This window comes from Lissotriton vulgaris, chromosome 8 (genome assembly GCF_964263255.1).
Source record: "Lissotriton vulgaris chromosome 8, aLisVul1.2, whole genome shotgun sequence".
Taxonomy (NCBI): domain Eukaryota; kingdom Metazoa; phylum Chordata; class Amphibia; order Caudata; family Salamandridae; genus Lissotriton; species Lissotriton vulgaris.
In genome coordinates this window covers 560465881-560486664 of record NC_141696.1, presented here as the reverse complement: position 1 = coordinate 560486664, position 20784 = coordinate 560465881, and the positions used below count along the sequence as shown (strand labels likewise).

Here is a 20784-nt window from a genome sequence, read left to right as displayed (position 1 = left end):
CACGTGCACCCCACAAAACAGAACCCCAAGCCCCACAACCCCCGGTAAACAGACCCCCCCTACTAGCAACCTAACAGCCCAAAACCCCCCTCCCCCACCCCTATACCTCAAGAAACAATGAAGTATCTGTCACGGCATACGGTACTTCAGGCCCAAAACATAGTGCCGAAAGCCAGTCATGCCAAAGGATCCCAAACAGCCCCCCTACCACCAACCAGACACACTCCCAAAACCACCCCCCAGTCCCAACAGGAGGAGGCAGCCCTTGGAACGTGCCCCAAACCCCCTCCCCCCTCCTCCCCCCAGCATAAGTCGCAATCAAAGGCAGTGCATGACAAAGAACATCAGTTCGCAAGAATCCCAAGCATATGCCAAAGGGCAAGGTAATACTGCACCAAATCATGTCTGTACCGCCGACCAGTAGGCAGCCGCCGCAGTGGACGGCCATAGAAGAAAGGCAAGGAGTAAACAGTCAACAGACAGAGATCAGGGGCCCTTGCCAGAGTGATCGGTGGCAGGCTGCGTGTCCCCCAGGAGGGGGTCTCGGGACAAGGACCTCCGCCTCGAGCGGGACTTTCGATGCCGCTTTCCTTTGTTCGGCTGATCGCTCCGTTCCTGAGAAGAGCTGCGCGAGAATCCGGAGTGCAACCCCGGCTGGACGTGTGGTCGAAGCCTGACCGCCTCGTCAGTCCAGGCGAAGACGGCCTCCGGGGTATCGAAAAAGTGGGTCTTAGAGTTGAAGATCACCCGGAGGCGGGCCGGGTAGAGCAGCGAGTATTGAATCTTCAGGCCTCGCAGCTTGGCCTTGGCCGCCAGGAAGGAATGTCTCTGCTGCTGGACCAGCCTGGTATAGTCCGGGAAGATCATAATCTTACAGTTATCATAGAGCAGAGTATCTTTGAGCCGGGCCTCCCGGAGAATGACGTCCCTATCATGGAAGTTGAGGATCCGAGCGATGATCGGGCGAGGCCATTCCCCAGCCGGTGGCTTCTGTGTCAAGGCGCGGTGGGCACGCTCCACCACGAAGCAGCGCGACAGAGTGTCCGGAGGTAGCCAGCTCTCCAGCCACCGGGATAGGAAAGCATCCATAGGCCCCTTCTCGCAGTTCTCCGGAAAGCCGACAAAACGCAGGTTGTTCCGCCGCGCCCGCCCTTCAGCGTCCTCCACACGGAGCGCTAGGCCCCGCTGCGTCTGCTCCAGGTCGGCAACCCTCTTCTTCAGGGCGCCGACGTCGCCCTCCACCGTTGTGACCCTGGTTTCTGTTTCAGTGATGCGGGCGACCGCATTGCGAAGGTCCTGGCGCAGCAGCATCACATTGGCACCCACCGCGCCGATCTTCGCATCCAGCATGTCACGGGACTGTGTAATGGCCGTCAGCCGCGCTGCATTGTCCGGTCCTGCATTCTGGCTCCCTCCGGCCGCCCCGGCACCACCTCCAGAACCGGTGAACTTGTCGATAGGCCCCGTCTTAGCGACGGTATTGCCGCCCCCCGCCTCTAGTCATGGTGGCAGCATAGGCGGCCCGGCAGCACGCACCCGTACAAATGGCGTACACGGCACACCAAGCCCCTCGGTATTCACACGCCACCAGGCCGCCAAAGCACAGGCCAGAACTAAGGGAAAGTCACTCCTCCGAGGCGCAGGAAGCACCAGGCATAGGCCCAGAGCGGGACCGCCGAAATGGCGCCTCCAGTCTATCCGCTCCAGTCAGCTCGGCAGGCCCCTCGAGTCCGTTAGGGTAGCCCGAACAGGGCGATCGCCAGATCTGTATAGCAGCCTCGTCGGGACACTATTCCGCAGGATGTAGCAGCTGAGCGCTCCGTCCCACAACCTCCGGTGACTCCGCCCCAGCCTCGCGGGCCCAGATGTACGACGTCCGGCGTCTAGGGTTAGCCGGCGGGCGGGACAAAAATTGAGGTCCCGGCTCTCCACGCGGCAAGGAGGCCCAACAGGCACACTCTCCAACAGCCGCGCCAGCGGAGGTCCGAAGCTCCAACGACCACACCACCGTGCTCCGCCGGACACCAGCAAGCACCTCCACAGCAATAGACGAGGGAAGAGGGTTCAGGGCAAGGATAAATTAGTGGATAAGGATCGGGCCGGCAGGAGCTCTACAGAGCCGCGTCCGCCATCTTCGCCCTCCCACCCTAAATTTCTTCCCAAAGTTATTTCTGATTTTCATGTCAACCAGACCATAACTTTGCCTACGTTTTTTCAGAATCCTTCATCTCCAGCGGGAAGGTCTTTACATTCCCTGGATGTTAGGAGGGTGTTGAAATTTTATCTGGATAAGACCAAAGATATTCGTAGGTCAGACCAATTGTTTATCAATTATGGATCAGTCAGGACCGGTCTTGCTACCTCTAAGCAGTCCATCTCTAGGTGGATTGTGTCCTGCATACAACTGTGTTACCAAAAGGCTAATCAGACCTTAGGGGGTAAACCTAAGGCTCATTCCACCAGGGGCAAAGCTGCCACGAGGGCTTTGCTCCGTAATGTTCCCATTGCAGAAATCTGAAAGGCGGCCACTTGGAAGTCGGTCCATACCTTTGCTAAGCATTACTGCCCAGACACTGATGCCAGGGCAGACGCTCAGGTTGGGCAGGCTTCGCTGCGAAATCTGTTCGCACAATAGTGGTGTTATTTCTCGTTTCTCCACCGCCGCTTTGGTGTGGGGATGGGCTTGCCATTCTATTCACTAGATTATGACTATACACGGAGATCCCCTACTACAGAAGGAATAGTTTCTGTCCTATAACTCCAGTTCTGTAGTAGGGGTATCTCCGTTATAGTCATAAGCGCCCGCCCTCCTCCCCGGTGGAGAGAGATATTCATGTAAGGAATGCTACAGGTCTGGCGTGTTACGCCTTCAAAAAGAACTGAAAGTAAAAGGGACCTGCAGTGCATTCTGGGATACTGTGAAGTTCTGGAAAGTTCTCTTAAAGGCACAGTATCCTCTTCTGAGCCACATAATGGCAGCCTATGGGGCTTGTCTGTCCAGGTCTTCCTCTCTATCATTCCAGAGGGTTTTTGCTGCTGAGGCAAGGGATATCTGGACAGACTTTGCTGTTTCTGGATTTTTGGTGGAATTTCTAGTGGAAGTACTGGACAGTGTAGGCTGGTTTTATAGGCTGCATTATCTGTCTTTAATTCTCTCTTAAGTGTCTGTGCAGTTCTGCATTTTTTTCGACACCGTAAGAGATTATTTTTGATTGCTCCGGGGTCCACGCACATGGGCGGGACTATTCACTAGATTATGACTATAACAGAGATACCCCTACTACAGAACTGGAGTTACAGGACAGAAACTACTCCTTCTCTGTACACAGCAATACAGGTAGACATCGAAAATGGGATACTCTCTTGTGGTAACAATTCCGGTCATTATATGTAACTGTATCACTGCCTGTCTGATTGAATATGCTTTCACTCAAAGACGTTCATGAAGTTGAAGTTGAAAGGTTTTATAAAGCGCCCTAACACCATGCAGTTTCTTGGCGCTGCAGACGGATAGCTCTGGGGGAAGCTGGAGGATTACTGTGGCGGATAAGCTTGCGAGAAAAGATGAGTTTTTAGGGCTTTACGGAAGTCCATGTAGGTGGGGGTGGACCTAATGGCAAAGGGAAGTGCATTCCAAAAAGGGGGGGCAAGGGTAGAAAACTTCATGCCTCTGAATTTTTTCCTCCGAAAGCGAGGGACGCTAAGGAAAAACTGAGTGGAGGAGCGTGGGCTTCTGTTGGGAACGTATGCACTGATCTTAGAATTAATAAAGTCTGGGTCAGTGCCAGCCAGAGCCATAAAGATCAGGCAGCCCATCTTGAATAAAGAATGCTCCAAGATGGGCAGCCAATGGAGGGATTTTAACAGCGGGGTAACTCGGTGGGACTTAAGAAGTCTATAGATAAGGCGAGCTGCGTGATTTTGAATTAATTGCAGGCGCCGGAGTTCGTAAGCAGGAATACCTACATACAGGCCATTGCCGTAATCAAGGCGGGATAAAATCATAGCAAGAAGGATGAGTTAAAGAGCTGTGACAGAAAAAAAACGGGAGATTTTGCGTATGGTTCTGAGAGACAAAAAACAGGGTGAGACCACGGTCTGATCTGCGGGCGCACGGTAAGGTCTTGACTGACTTTGATACCCAAAGTTTTTAAGGAGGCAGAGGGTTGGGGGGTGGGACCAAGGGAAGGAGGACAGAAGGCAGAGGTCCAGGGGCTAGAAGGGCCACCGGTAAGAACCAACTCCGTCTTATCGGGATTCAGTTTTAAGTGGTTGAAGTTCATCCAATTATAGATGAAGGTCAGGGTAGATTGGAACTTTAGGATAGAGTCAGGGTAAGATGAGAGGTTAAAAATGAGCTGAAGGTCGTCGGCATAGTTAAATACTGTGACCTCCATTTTTTGCAGGGCGACTATAAGAGGATAGATATAGAGATTTATTTATTTATTTATTTATTTATGGGCTTATATAGCGCTATGAATAAACTCCCTAGGGAGTATCTCCGCGCTGTAACTGCCGGTGCAGAGCTGAAAAAGGAGCACATAGTTAAAAGTACTATGAACAAGGAACAATTTAAAATGAACCAAACAAAAATGTTTTTAAATGTTTTCTGAATTGGCAGTGGTCATTACATTGCCTTAGTGACAACGGAAGTGAGTTCCACAATTTGGGACCTACGACAGATAATGCTCTACCGCCCAACCTGGTTTTCGTGATCTTAGGAACATTTAGTAGCAATTGGTCACTAGATCTAAGGGCACGGATGGGAACATAAGGAATAAATTTGTTCGCCAAATACTCAGGTCCCAATTGGTTGAGGCCTTTGTGTATAGTACAGCAAGTCTTAAACTTCACTCGTTGACGTATTGGCAACCAGTGAAGCTCATGAAGTAACGGTCTGGAGGGGGATCTAGGGGGTGCATTTAGCACCAGCCTAGCTGCCGTATTTTGCACCACCTGCAAACGGTCCAAAACCTCCTCATTTGCACCTGCCAGGAGCCCGTTACAATAGTCAAGCCGACTAATGATCAGAGCCTGAACCAGAGTTTTCCTATGAAAGTCAGGGAGGAAAGGGAAGATTTTACGAAGAAGGCCAATCACATGAAAGCAAGATCCTACAGTGATGTTAACGTTTTGCTTCATGGTTAGCTCTGGTTCAAGTCTGACGCCCAAGTTCTTGACTATAGTTTTTGGCACAGGGACCGGCCCCAAATCAGAGGGCCACCATTCAGGGGACCATTGAATCCTGGCTTCACCAAAGAGCATCACCTCTGTCTTTCCAACATTGCATTGTAAAAAGTTGGATGACATCCACCTTGCAACTGCCTTCATCCCATCGGAAAAAGATTGTAAAATATCCGGGGTAAGAGTTTTAAAAGGGAAGAGCAGCTGCGTGTCGTCTGCGTAGGACACTGGACAAAAACCAAAAGCTCTAGTAACATCTGCCAAGGGGGCCACATAGGTGTTAAATAGCGTTGGGCTCAAACATGAGCCCTGTGGAACCCCCTTGGAAATGCTAACTTCCTCCGATTTAAAGTCACCCATGGTGACAGATTGGGTGCGATTGGAGAGAAAGCTTCTGATCCAGTCCAGTGCCCTTCCGCCGATTCCACTCGCAGACAGTCGTTCGATCAAGATGGTGTGGGAAATCGTATCGAACGCTGCCGATAAATCCAGTAACACCAGGACAACAGAATAGCCTCTGTCCTGGTATAACCGTAGATCGTCAGTTACCGACATTAAAGCTGTTTCAGTACTAAATTTAGGTCTGAAACCTGACTGCGAGGGATCGAGACTACCAGAGTGTTCTAGGTAGGTAGATAGGTGCTTATTGGTGTGCTTTTCGATGATTTTCCCTAGGAAAGGTAAAAGGGAAATAGGCCTCAAGTTGGACATGTTAGACCAAGGAATGGATGTATTCTTCCTAATAGGTCTAACTAGGGCTTTTTTCCAGGCCAATGGGACCACTCCAGATGCAAGTGATAGGTTTACCAGTCTCTGCACATCAGGACCTAGTAAACTCCCCAGCGGACCCATAAGTCTGGCTGGTAGTAAGTCTGCCGGGCTTCCACTTTTAATATCAGAAAATAATTTCTGAACTTCCAGCAATGATATTTCAGGGAATTCGTTAAAAGCACAAGTATTAATAGGAGTTGTCAGGATGGGGGTCCAGATATCTGGGCTAGTTAAGTCAGGACCTAGTGCTTTTATTTTATCATAAATGGCATCAATTTTCTCTGAGAAAAAACAGGAAATACTGTCACACAGGGGTTGTGAAGCCATGTCAGCACTTTCACAAGCTGTTGGTTTTATGAACGTGTTGACAATTGGATATAAAACTTTAGAATCATTACCAGCAGCATCTAACTGAGTAGTAATATGGTTTTTCCGTGCTAGCCGTAAGGCTTTGTGATAGATGTTGAGGTTGATTCTATAATAGTTTTTATCTTCCTCCCTGGCAGATTTTCTCCATGTTTTTTCCGACTTTCTAGCCAAGCGTTTAAGATTACGTAATTCCTCTAAGTACCAGACCTCCTGTTTTCTGGCAAATCTAGGTTTAAAAGTTTTTATCGGGGCAATATGCTGTACTGCAGCATCAACTGCATGCTCCCAATTTAAAAGGGCAATGTCAATATCATCTGAGCCGTCAATTGAAGATGAAGAGAATTTAAGTGCAAAATTAGCAACAGTAACTTTATGCCACTGACTGAAAAGAAGAGAAGAAAGAGAAGAACCCTGGGGGACCCCGCAAGGGACAGAGCAGATGGGGGCAGAAAAACCCTCGAGCTGTACGGCCTGGGTGCGGTTTCCTAAAAAAAGAGGTAAGCCAGGCCAGAGCCGATCCCCGAATGCCGGCGCCCCCGACATGGTCGAGAAGGATTGAATGATCGACCGTGTCGAAGGCGGCGGACAGATCGAGGAGGATCAGCACCTGAGGAGAGTTGGTATCGGCACTCCTCCTAAGCTCATCTAGGACGGAGAGAACAACAGACTCCTTAGAGTGAGCTGGGCGAAAGCCAGCCTGATGGGGAGCTAGGAGGTGGTTCTCCCCAATAAAAGCAGTGAGGCAGGTGGTAATGTGGCTTTCCAGGATCTTTCCCAGGAACGGGAGCAAAGGAATGGGTCGGAAATTAGAAAAAGAGGTGGAATCAGCCCCATGTTTTTTAAAGATGGGAATAACTATGGCTGATTTAAACGAATCAGGGACAATTCCCTGAGTAATGGATGTATTGAGGAGGGTTAGCCGGGGTTCGGAGCAACTGGAGAAGACCTCCCTCAGAATGTGAGCGGGGCAACAGTCGGAGGGAGACCCCGATTTGACCTTCTTAAGCAGAGTAAGGAAAGCTTTCTTGGGGATCAGGGAAAGTTGGTCAAGGAAAGGAGGAGTGAGCGGCGGCTGGGGGCAGGAAAAGGAAGGGGGAGGCAAGGGAATGTTACGTTTGATGGGTGCAATTTTTTCAATGAAATAATCATTGAGGGAATTGCAAAGAAGTTGAGAGGGGGGTGGCTTGGGGGTGACTCTGTCAGAAGCTGCTAGCTCATGAACAATAGTAAAGATTTCCTTGGGTTTATTAGCCGCAAGAAGAATCTGCGAGGAAAAGTATTCCGATTTTGCTAGGAGAATGGCTTTTTTGTAATCCCTAAGGAGGATTGTGTATTGTGTTCTAGATGTTGGGCAGTACCCGTGCCTCCAGTGGCGTTCAGCCTGCCTGAGTGCAAGTTTTTGAGCCTTGAGTTTGTTCGTAAACCATCGGTTAGCCTCGTGAGAACGACACGTTCTAACCAATTTAAGAGGAGCAACTGAGTCCCAGGTAGCAGAGAGCCAGCTGTTAATGGCAGCCACCTGAGAGTTAGGGGAGGCGTCGGCCAAGCTGGGGGGCGAGGCCACTAGGGAAGAGCAAAGTGTGGCAAGATCCACACAATTCCAGTTCTGAGCCCAAACATTTTTAGGAGGGGGGGACTTACTATCAGGCCCAAGTTCAAGGGAGAAGGAGATCAAGGAGTGGTCAGACCAAGTGCAAGGGGAGACTGTGGGGGAGGAAATGGGCAAATTGTCTGACCAAATCTGGTCAAGGGTGTGGCCGTGTATATGGGTAGGGAGGTGGATCTGTGACGTGAAGTTCAGGCTGTGAAGAGATTCATTTAAGTCTTTAGACGTGTGGTCCTCACGAGGGTCACTAGGCCAGAAATTGAAGTCACCCAATACCAGAACAGAGGAATTGTTGACCACCAAGGTGGCCAGCAATTCCTGCATAGCTGGAATGAAATAAGGCATGGGTTGAGGCGGTCGATAAAAGAGGGCACAGGTGAAAGGAGCCGCTAGAGAGACAGAGCGGACAACTAAGAAGTCAACTGCAGTAATAGAAGGATAGGAAAGAAGTTGGAACTGGAAATTGGAGCGGGCTATCATGGCCACTCCACCTCCGGCCTTTCCCTCCGGGCGATCAGCTCGAAGAGCATAATATGGGTCAGGAAGGGCCGCTAGGACATCAGGCAAGGAATCAGAAGAAAACCACGTTTCGGTGAGAAACAGGATGTCAGGCGTGGCTGTGTCCAGGAGGTTAAAGAGCTCCAGTTGGTGTTTAACCGCTGAGTGAGTATTAAGGAGGTAGGCTGTAGCCACAGAGGGGGGGCTAGGGAGGGACTGAAGGGGAACCTCCGGCTTAACAATCAGCAGCGAGGGTCTCTGTGGTCCAGGCATAAGAGAGGGTGGTATGAAACTATTTGACTGCGATATGCCAAGATTTTCAATGCGGGCCAGGGTTTGGGCACTGAGAGGCCAATTACCTTGAAATGCCTGTAGTTGTGTAGAGGAGTAATCTGGAAACCGGGCATAGTGATGGGCCCCGGGTCCCTGCCGGGCGCAGGCGGGCTTGCCTTTGGAGCGCCTTCAGCGCGCCCGCTGCGCGCGCGCATGAGCCCTGGATTAAATATGTCCGAGCGCGGGAATCTGTTGCGCTGACTTTACCCAGAAGTGTGGACTAACCCCTAGACCCCTCCGATCAAGCGGCAGACAGCCATTCGGACCGAGGCTGGGCTAAGCAGGCAAGGTAAGAATCACAGTAATCACACACAAATGAAGATTAAAAAGTAGAATGCAATTTTAAAAAGGAGCAAGTAAGCGGGGAGCTATCACACGCCGCTAGCGAACACCCACTGCCACCGGGTGCTAGTCGCGTCGGCCGCACATGCGCACAACCCCTCTATGAAATAGGTCCAAGCGCGGGAGTCTGGAGCGCTGACCTTACCCGGAAGTGTGGAGCAACCCAGAGAACCCTCCGATCAATCGGCACACAGCCGTCTCGGACCAGGGCTGGGGTAAGCAGGCAAGGTAAGAATCACAGTAATCACACACAAATGAATATTAAAAAGTAGAATGCAATTTTAAAAATGAGCAGGTAAGCGGGGAGCGATCACACGCTGCTACCGACCACCCACTGCCACCAGGTGCTAGTCGCGTTCATTGTTCTTATTGCAAAGTTTTGCATTATATATGGCTTCCAAGAAAATCTTACATATTTTTTTTTAAAGAATGCCCAAAATAAGATTGTTGTACCAATATGTTAAATATCTAGAAAATATATGAAAAAGCATGCATGCTTTAGAAAGATTTGCCCAATAATTGTGAAAAGGAATCCATTCATAATTTTTTCATATTGTGGTAAAAAAGCACATGTTTTTGACAAAAAAACATATGTCAAGGAGTTAGTGCCAGGGTTGAAACGTCTTACCCAAAAGAACAAGCATTTGCAATGCAATAGGTCTCGCATTTGTGAGAGTTTGAGCTATTGGCGTTCTAAATTACAATGCCTTTTATTTATGTGTTTTGAAAACCTGCAAGGGGTGCATAAACACGTACTTTTCTTGCTTATGAGATGCAAGGCTGGCAGTAAAAGAAGCCTTGCTTCTTCTAAGCAATGACCATAAGGACAACGTGCGTGTTTAGGCACCGCTTGCAGGTTTTCAAACCACTTAAATAAAAGGCATTGTCATTTACAATGCCAGAAGCTCGAAACTCTTGCAAATGCGAGTCCTATTGCATTTCAAATGCTTCCTAGGTGCTTGCATTTTCCTGCAAATACACACCATTGCATAATGATTCTGCAGATGAACAGTATAATCTATCTGCTCAGGCGATCCCTATTGTCGTTTAATCTGCTGTACTCACAAACATATAAGAGAGTCACAAAAAGCTCAACTTGTTTTCACACATAACCTCGGTGTCTAAGATACTTGCACGAAATACTATCATGACTCCAAAAAATACACAACCTGGGCCACATCAAAAACGAATAATCTAAAAACCCCAAATCACAGCCACGTTCCTATCATCCAGACACTTCCTTGCCCCCAACCTCCCTGCACCAATGTCATCTGAAGCTCAAACACCAGAATTTCTGCTGATAAGAGAAACAAGGTCAATCTTAAAGCTCACAAAAGTATGCCAGGGCAAAGAAAATAAATGATTATATAGTAGGTTTATTCTGACAACTGAGAAAAAATTACAAACAAGATAGAAGTTGCCAAGAATTAATCTGTAAGGAGTGCTGCTTTCAGAAAACATCGGCCATATACACAGGTGCCAACACAGACCAGAATATCCTCCAAAGCAAAAGGACAAGAGGAAGGTGGCATTAAAAACTGCACTGCCCAGAGACCGGAATAAGAAAGCACTAAAACTGTAATTTGCAAAGTGTATTCGGTACTGTGCTTACTTTGACACTGCATGTCTGTCTTTTAAGCCAGTAAAGCACTCTGCAACATGAAGCATTGTGGGAGCTGTAGTCTTTGTGCACTTCATATGAAAATGGTTTATAACGAGCGTCTTTGAAAAACAGGTATTCAGGTGGCTTGTCATTGTCCATTCTAGGTAGAGAGACATATGTACCCATATAAATACCAGTGTCCAGTATCAAATAAGCCTTGTGTCCGTGCTGCACGTTTGTGTACAAGGGAAACTAAACATCCTGTTACTAACGAGTAGAGGTAACGCCCCAAGGATGGTGGGAAACGCCAGCATGAGCGAATAACCAATCAACTGAACTCCTCGTCAGGGATAGTAAACGCTATATGAATGTCATGACGCCTCGATGTTATTACAACCGGTTTCATAAATTAATCTGTTTTACATTCTCCCTCCTGATATGCAGTACTAGTTGTAGAAGTTCAGACTCACATTACTGTATCATTATCTTTTACATGTTTGTTATTAACACACTTGGTCCCTGATTAAATATATTCCTGACAACCTGTATTTGTTGTGTTTCATTTTATTTTATTTTTTAAATATTTTTATTAACATTTTTCAAATATGCTTACATTACATTTGGATACACATAAGTACGCAGCAATGATGCGGGTATTCCACTAGCAGGCATGCTGCTTACATATGGCAGGAACATTGGGGGTGGAAGTCCATCTGTCGTTGCTGTAATGCGAGTCAGAGGGGGAACTGGGGGAGATACACTGGGGACATTGTGCTGGGGGGGGACATGGTCAGGGAATGAGAATCGTGGAGGATGTTCGGGTCACATCAGCTACTATCTGTCAGTGGAGTGTCGCACTGTTTATAGAGGCTATCCGATAGAGAGAGAGCGTCATCAGGCACAGCAGGAAGAACTGCCCATACTACTTCAGACGGCTTGGGGGAGTCTGGTTTCAGCGCATGTACTCTAGTGTGATGTTTGCGCCGCCGGGACTGCAGGATCACATTGAGAGGCGTTGGGAGTCGTGCGCGTGTGTTTGTTTAAACTGGTGGGACAACATGGCCCACTCCAATGATATGGGGTGTTTTTGCTGTCCCTTTGCTTCCTCCTCCCTCAGGGCTTCCTCCTCCGCTTTCGCCCATTTCTGCACCGCTCCTACCCATGCTTCTAACGGGGGTACCAATGCTGCTCACCAGTGCATGGCGATGTTTCCTTTGGCTAGGAGCAGGGACAGAGCCGCGAAGCGGACCTGCACTTTGTGTGTTTTGAGCCTTCGGAATATTCCAAGAGCAACCGCTTCCCACGTGTGTAGTTCTGTGAGGGCTGTGAGTGTCCGGACTGTGTCAAGAATGGTAGACCAGTATTGTCGCAAAATGGGGCAGCTCCAGAACATGTGTTGGAAGTGAGCGTCTGGCGAATGACATCTGGGGCAGAGGAACTGTGTATCTGGGAAGAATGCTGGAGGCGCGCTGGTGTCTGATACGCTCTGTGCAAGATGTAGAACTGTATATTTTTGAACCGAGCGTTTCTGGACACTTTATTGGGGAATTCCAACACCCTGCCCCATTCCCCGTCATGTAACTGATGTCCGAGTTCGTCCTCCCAGGTGGTTCGCAGATTATGTAATGGCCTGTTTGCAAGTTCTCGTATGGACTTATACAGCCAAGTAACCAGGTGCCGGCCAATGCCCATGTATAGAATGGTGTGGACGACCGGGTGTGTTGCCGGCTCGCTGACTGTAAGATCACAGTGTGGGCGAAAGTTGTCTATGAGCTGACGGTGCGTTAAAAAGTGCCCCAGGGGGAGGTCATATTCCTCCATGAGTTGTTCATAAGGGCGAAGTTGCCCTTCCGCGAACAACCCCTCCACCTCAGTTATCTCGCATTCTGTCCATGTGCGGAGTGTGGTGTGTGTGAAATAAGTTTCCCGCTGCGGCCAACCGACCAGCGGCAGCCGAGGGGAGTAACCCGGGATCTCTGCCACTATGCGGTGGATCCTCTGCACACATCGGCGAGCTACAGACACTTGCAATGGATATGTCCGACGAGGCTTGGTACCTGGAAGCAACAGATGGCGAAGTTTGGGAGTAGGGATTGGGCCCTGCGCTGTGTATGTTTCCCGGGTATGCCTACCCGCCGTCCAATATGTCAGCCACTGGAGCTGCGCCGCCAGGAAATATGACTAGAAGGCTGGGGCGCCCAGATCCCCTTGCGGGGTGGGTAACTGCAGTTTGGCAAGAGCTATCCGGTGGCGGCCAGCCCCCCATACGGGTGCGCGGAGGAGCGCATCAAGTTCACGAAAGAAGATCCTGGGAGGAATAACAGGCAGATTCGTATAGTAGTATAATAGACGGGGAACAATGATCATCTTGGCTATAGCTACTCGACAGATAGGGACCAACGGGAGGCTTCTCCAAAAGTCCACCGATTGATCTAATGCCGGCCAACACTTTACGGTGATTGCCCTCATAGATGTCAGCGGGGGAGTGGCACAGGCGGACACAGAGTTATCGGGGGTGCCCGTGTTCCAAGGCAGACTCTGCACACCCGCTCGTATCTCCTGCGGCTCTAGGGACTAGTGTAATGGGTAAATTGTGGATTTATCCCAGTTCACCTGGAGGCCAGACACCTCTGCGAACTCCGTCAAGGCTGTCCATATGGGCGTCGGGTACGCACTGATATCCCGGATGTACAGAAGGAGGTCGTCCGCGTACAGGGAGACGAAGTCGACAGTGTCCGCTATGGGTATACCCCATGTGGCCCCTTCCCAGCGCGGACTTCTCGCCAGGGGCTCCACTGCCAGGGCAAAGATCAGGGGTGACGGGGCAGCCCTGTCTAGTACCCCTCTCAACCCGGAACGGAGATGTAGCGACCAAGTCTGACACGAGACGTAAGGTTGGTGTAAATTAGCTGCGTGTACTGCAGAAGAGTTGGACCCATTCCTGCCCGTCGCAGGACAGCAAAGAGGTAAGGCCATGTTAAAGTGTCAAAGGCCTTTTCAAGGTCAAGGATTATGCAGGCCGCACGGGGAATAAGTCCCCCACCTGATCTTGGACATGGAACAGTCGCCTTATGTTTTGGGACTTGTTTCTGCCGGGGACGAACCCGCATTGGTCCGGATAAACCAAGGGGTGCAAAATGTGTTCGTATCGAGCTGCCAGGATTCTCCCCAAGATTTTGCAGTCATCGGAAAGGAGTGTGATGGGGCGGTAGGAAGACAATTGTTGCGGGTCTCGGTGCGGTTTAAGAAACGTTACTATGACTGACTCGCGAAGAGAGCCCGGGAGTTCTCTCCTCTCAAGTGCATCCGCAAACGTTTCTGTCAGCCGAGGGACCAAAAGGGTAGAGAAGGTACTGTAATACTCGAGGGGCAGACCGTCCAGTCCCGGTGCCTTGTTGGTGTAGTCAGGGAAGATCGTGACGTGCTTATTTTCCATTTGCAAGGGACCCGCGCTCCTGGCGGCTTGCAGCATTGCATCGCGATCCTAGAAATGTAGGAATTTTGCAAGTAGCAGGCGAGGTGCGTTGCCGGGCGGTGGTTTGCTGGCTGGCACCCGGTGAGCTCGCTCTATGGAGAGGAAAAGCTGTGCGGTCCTTGGTTGGGGTGAAGGATTTGACCCAGGCCTCCACATATTCGATTGGGTGCGCCCCCTCAATGCCCTCCGGGAGACGCAGCACGTGTATGTTACAGCATCGAGAGCGCCTTTCTAAATCGTCCATACGTTCCTGTACGGTTGTCAGGCTACCCAGAACCGTTCAAAGTGTTTGCTGCTGCTAACTCAAGGCGGGCTGGAGATCAGTGAGGGTTCGCTCTCCTTCCCTCACCTTGTCGGCTAGCTTCCGATGGTCGTCACGGATAAGGCTGATGTCCGTGGTGAAGGTGCCTAGGTGCTCCTCCATGGAGGCTCTGGAAAGTTCAATAGCCGCCAGGACTTGGTCCAGTTTACCAGAGATGATCGGGTCCGGCTGGGTCGTGGACGTTTTAGTTAGTGTGTTGGTACGAGGCTGGTTTTCCGGCGCCGTTTCTGGGACCGATGTATGTTGCGTGGCCCTAGGCTTCCCCATTCTGCCTTCCGAGGTTATCTCCCTCACTCTTTGCTGTGTCAGCCATGGGGGCGAGGCCGAGGCAGCGCACCTTTTGGGAGTCGATCGCCCTGCTCGTGGACCTCTTGATATAGGGGGCGTAGTGCACACGTAGGTCGCCGGCACCTCAACGTGGCCCGTTCCGTCGCACCGCCAGTCGTGCGTACAGTGAGAGTCCTTATGTTGCAGTTGCTCCCCGTGTAGGCCGCCGTCCACCCCCACACGTGGGGGCCCACAATGACAGTTGCAGCGCTCGTCCCATCAATTCCCGGGGGGCAACCGCAGGAGCGCAGGTTCCATGACACTCTGGCGGCCCGGTGATTTGCGCCCGGGGCAGGGATAGCCTGAGCGCCCACTCGTTGAGTCCGGGAGCGTTGTGGCGCCCTGGTGTTGGCCCGTTTACTGTGCCTGAGCTGTCCCCGCAGCTGCCATGTTGGGGTCAGGCAAGAGTGGTTCGCAGTTCGGTCCCCCGAACGTTGTGGCTGGCAAGAGGGGGGACCACAGGGGCAGCGGAGGGTGAGATTTTGCGTCCCTCACCCTCAGGAGCACCGTGTGCCGCATCTCCGGTGGGTGGGCGCGAGGATCTTAAACTCGCAGGTGCAATCTTGGGGGCAGGCAACTCTTGGAGCGAAAACCGTCCCGCTACAAAGGCTGCAGGGGGGGGGGCCCGCGCCACAAGCCCCAGAATATGTCCCCCGTGGGTTGCAGGGCAGGAAATGGTCACCGATGCCGCCGTAGGCGTCCGACCCCGTTGTGAGTTCGCCGCTGCGGGGGATGCTGCCGCTGATCTCTGGCTGCTCCCGGTCTTCCGCTGCATTATGGTGGGTCCACGGTGGTTGGCGTTGGGGGAGGAGAGGTCGCCGCCTCACCCAGCCCGGGTTTGAGGGAATCGCTAGGATCGCCCGCTACAGGATATCACCTGGCCCGAGCGCCGCTGCAGGTCAGTCCGGGCTAGGGATGGGGTTGGGGTTCCAACGTCAAGGCCCGCCAATCCAAGATCCACGGGAGCGAAGAAGATGTCTCTTCGCTCCTGTAGGGTACAGCCACCTCAACCCAATTAGACACACTGAGGTTATACTAGTACCCCCAAGGTAGTGGAGAGACCGGGAAGGACCACCTGGGCGTTCTTTCAAAGAAGGTTAATTGAAGGTGAGGTAGACCTGCAGATGAACAGGGCCAAAGAGGAAAAAAGGTTAAGTAGAAGGAATAATTCCTTTACACCAAGTAATTACATTGTATGCTTTGCCCATACTCACCCGCACATAATCCGCAGACACCTAAATAAGTCTCTCCATAAAAAAACAAATAGATTGCAAAAACAGGGAATGTTCCTTGTTGATCACCCAATAAGAATGAGTCCCAAGACAATTCTGAATATCCAGCAGGTGTCCAACGATAAATTAAAGTTCTCAATCCTGAGAGGCATTAAGTTGCCATGATACTATTTTTCACACGAGGCTGCAGTAGGTATATAGACGGCAGTCTAACAAAAAAGAAATCTGAGGAATTCAACTCCAAGGAAGAAAAGGAAAAAAATACGGGCCTGCCTTTTAAAAGTGAGCGCAGGAACAACATGAGGGCTCACCTGTCAAACGCACACACTGCTTTGAAACAAACACAACAAAAAATGGCATCTAACCAAGGAGATTAACTATCTCCCTTCTCGGTAATGTTCGAAGAGGCCCAGCGCTTGATAGCGCGACTCAGTGCTTGAAAGGCACAAAGGGTTTGATTAATGGCGCGCCGACTCTGGGGAAAATGTGGGCAGTCTCCAAAAAGGTCAAGCCTCGCGTCCGAGGCGGAAACAAACGCAGGTAAGGGCAACAAAGCTTTCGGAGCTCAGAATACATAGAAGACACAGCTGGAGGAGGCATACTGTTTCACCCGAGTAATGCAAGCAGGGCGAATGTCCGGGGGCACTGAGTATCAGACAGCTCACAGATAAACAACAAGCATTTGCAATGCAATGGTCTCGGCATCATTAAAGGTAGAGCTATTGGCATTGCTCATGACATTTTTTTTCTTTAAATCAAAAATAAATGGGCATTGTCATTAACATTGCCAATACACAGCACTCTGCACTCAACAGCACACAATGCTCTGCACTCACTGCTCTGCACACTCACTGCTCTGCACACTCACTACTCTGCACACTCACCACTCTGCACACTCACCACTCTGCACACTCACCACTCTGCACACTCACCACTCTGCACACTCACCACTCTGCACACTCACCACTGCACACTCACCACTCTGCACACTCACCACTCTGCACACTCACCACTCTGCACACTCACCACTCTGCCCTCACCACTCTGCCCTCACCACTCTGCCCTCACCACTCTGCCCTCACCACTCTGCCCTCACCACCACTCTGCCCTCACCACCACTCTGCCCTCACCACCACTCTGCACTCACCACCACTCTGCACTCACCACCACTCTGCACTCACCACCACTCTGCACTCACCACCACTCTGCACTCACCACCACTCTGCCCTCACCACCACTCTGCCCTCACCACTCTGCACTCACCACTCTGCACTCACCACTCTGCACTCACCACTCTGTACTCACCACTCTGCCCTCACCACTCTGCCCTCACCACTCTGCCCTCACCACTCTGCCCTCACCACTCTGCCCTCACCACTCTGCCCTCACCACTCTGCACTCACCACTCTGCACTCACCACTCTGCACTCACCACTCTGCACTCACCACTCTGCACTCACCACTCTGCACTCACCACTCTGCACTCACCACTCTGCAATCACCACTCTGCACTCACCACTCTGCACTCACCACTCTGCAATCACCACTCACCACCACTCTGCACCACTCACCACTCTGCACCACTCACCACTCTGCACCACTCACCACTCTGCACCACTCACCACTCTGCACCACTCACCACTCTGCAGCACTCACCACTCTGCAGCACTCACCACTCTGCAGCACTCACCACTCTGCAGCGCACCACTCACCACTCTGCACCACTCACCACTCTGCACCACTCACCACTCTGCACCACTCACCACTCTGCACCACTCACCACTCTGCACCACTCACCACTCTGCACCACTCACCACTCTGCACCACTCACCACTCTGCACCACTCACCACTCTGCACTCACCACTCTGCACCACTCACCACTCTGCACTCACCCTCACCACTCTGCATTCACCCTCACCACTCTGCACTCACCCCTCTGCACTCTGCACTCACCCCTCTGCACTCTGCACTCACCCCTCTGCACTCACCCCTCTGCACTCACCCCTCTGCACTCACCACTCTGCACTCACCACTCTGCACTCACCACTCTGCACCACTCACCACTCTGCACCACTCACCACTCTGCACCACTCACCACTCTGCACCACTCACCACTCTGCACCACTCACCACTCTGCACTCACCACTCTGCACTCACCACTCACCACTAGGTAGAGATAATACTAGCACCCTAGCCCGCTCACTGCCTTTTGTATCTGAAACCTGCAGGGACTTTTGTACAGGCTGCATGCAAAGCTTGACATACATCTTGGAGCACCTTGGAAGTGTTGCAGCAGAAAGAGCAGTCGTTTTAATTTAAGTAGACTTAGGTCATTTAATATTTTGAAAATGGTTGTACGTCCTAAAGTAGAAGCAAAGATGCTTTTCATTTGCATCAGTTAATGTAGTAGATTCTGCCTGTGCAATGTACCAGCGTGTTTGTGATTGGGTTATTTGCTGTTGTGGGTCTCCAATCACGCTCCTACATAGTTTCTGAAAAAGCTTTCTTAGTATCGCGGCAGCAGCAAGCACTGAACGGAGCTCTCTCACTCACAGGACAGCACGGGCACCCCGCACCCCCTCTCAAGAGCAGGCACCGCGCGCGGGGGAGACATGGAACATCAGCTGCTGTGCTGCGAGGTGGAAACCATCCGAAGGGCTTACCTGGATCAGCAACTCCTGAACGACAGGGTGCTGCACACCATGCTGAAGGCGGAGGAGAACTGCCCGCCGTCCGCTTCCTACTTTAATTGCGTGCAGCATGAAGTGCAACCCTACATGCGGAAGATCGTGGCCACCTGGATGCTGGAGGTTTGTGAAGAGCAGAAATGTGAAGAGGAGGTGTTCCCATTAGCCATAAATTACTTGGACAGATTTTTGTCGGTGGAACCGCTGAAGAAAAACAGATTGCAGCTGCTGGGGGCTACCTGCATGTTCGTGGCCTCAAAAATGAAAGAAACCATTCCTCTAACGGCGGAAAAACTTTGCATTTATACTGATAACTCCATCGGACCCGACGAATTAGTGCAAATGGAGCTGTTGACGCTGAACAAACTCAAGTGGGACTTGGCCTCTGTCACCCCTCACGATTTCATTGAACATTTCCTTTCCAAAATGCCCCTCGGCGAGGACACGAGGCAGATTATCCGCAAGCACGCTCAGACTTTTGTGGCACTCTGCGCGACAGACATCAAGTTCATTTCCAACCCTCCCTCCATGATCGCGGCAGGCAGCGTGGCAGCAGTCGTCCAAGGTCTTCACCTCGTCAACACCAACAGCTTCCTCTCCTACCAGTGCCTCACGCATTTCCTGTCCCAGGTCATCAAGTGCAACCCGGATTGTTTACGGGCCTGCCAAGAGCAAATTGAATCGCTGCTAGAATCCAGTCTGCGTCAGGCACAGCAACACAACGTGTCAGAGCGCAAAAATGCTGATGAAGAGGAAGGCCTGTCCTGCACTCCCACCGATGTGCGAGACGTGAACATTTGAAGGGACTTGTGGAAGTCATTTGCTGGCCTACACAGTAGTGGAGCATGGGCGTAGGAGAGGCGCCGACTGATAAGCCCATATGCCTCGTCCTGCTCACTCAGAGAAACCCCTTTTTTCACCTGGGCAGTTGCATCAGTTAATGTAGTAGATTCTGCCTGTGCAATGTACCAGCGTGTTTGTGATTGGGTTATTTGCTGTTGTGGGTCTCCAATCACGCTCCTACATAGTTTCTGAAAAAGCTTTCTTAGTATCGCGACCGCCCCGGAAGTCAGGCACGGTCGCCTGTGACGGGGGCGGAGCCACGTTCAGACCGGAAGAGGAGGCAGGCGGAGTCGTTGCGTCTCGCGGCCCGGGGCTCCTGTGAGCGGTGTAAAGCCCCGGGGCCGCGCCAGCAGGAGGTGGGCGCCGCGTGCTGAGGTAAGGTAAGTTCCAAAAGGCTGGAGCCCGATTGGTGCACTTGTGTGTGTGTATGCTCGTGTGTGTGTGTGTATGTATGTGTGCGACGGTGACGGCGGGGGGGGGGGGGGAGGGGAGGGGGAGGGGGGGGCCTCGGTGCACTTGTGTGTGTGCGCGCGTGTGTGTATGAGTCAGGGGTGGTGTCTCTGTATGTATGTATGTGCGTGCGTGCATGGGCGCTTGTGTGTGTGTGTATGCGCATGCGTGTGTGGTGCTTGCGCTTCCCAGGAGACAGCGCCTGGCCACAGCGCGCGTTCCAGTTACAAATCGCCTGGAAGGATGCGCGTGGCCGGGACTGTGTCCTGGGAATGATAGTCGCTGACAAAAGATCTCGGCGGAGACGCGCTTCCGCGCGTTGACGCCGAGACCTAAAAAAGCAGGTCCAATGAAACAAGCCCCCTCAGTACCGCAAAGCAGGGAAACTAGCAACTCGAACAGGCAGGTACAAAGGGCGTGGTCCAAAACAGGAAGGAAAGCCAAGCACCTGATCCCAGGAGCTGGCAGGCTATATGCTGTACCAGATCAGCTGACTGCCCCTAGTTCCAGCATGGGAAAGCAAACAAGGCGATAGCCCTCACAGTGCATTCTGGGACTAGTAGTTCCTTGTGAGTGGGGAAACAGGAAAAAAGGTACAAGAAGCCTGGCGACTGACAGATGGGCGGCCGCCATGTTGTGTCTGGGCCCGGGGGCTGGTATCTCCACTTCTATCTCTGCGGTCGCTGCAAGTTACTGATTTTTGTAAGCACCCTCTGGTGCTGCCACGGTTCTGATGCCAGGG

The 20784-nt window shown here is 51.5% G+C and overlaps 1 protein-coding gene and 1 pseudogene across 1 annotated transcript in view; both read left to right on the top strand.

The window, feature by feature from the left end:
- The window catches only part of PCCA (propionyl-CoA carboxylase subunit alpha), a 2575253-nt gene that overhangs the window by 209138 nt on the left and 2345331 nt on the right, over positions 1-20784 (top strand). The gene's annotated exons all lie outside the window — the stretch shown is intronic.
- LOC147697711 (G1/S-specific cyclin-D1 pseudogene) lies at positions 18586-19638 on the top strand (annotated as a pseudogene).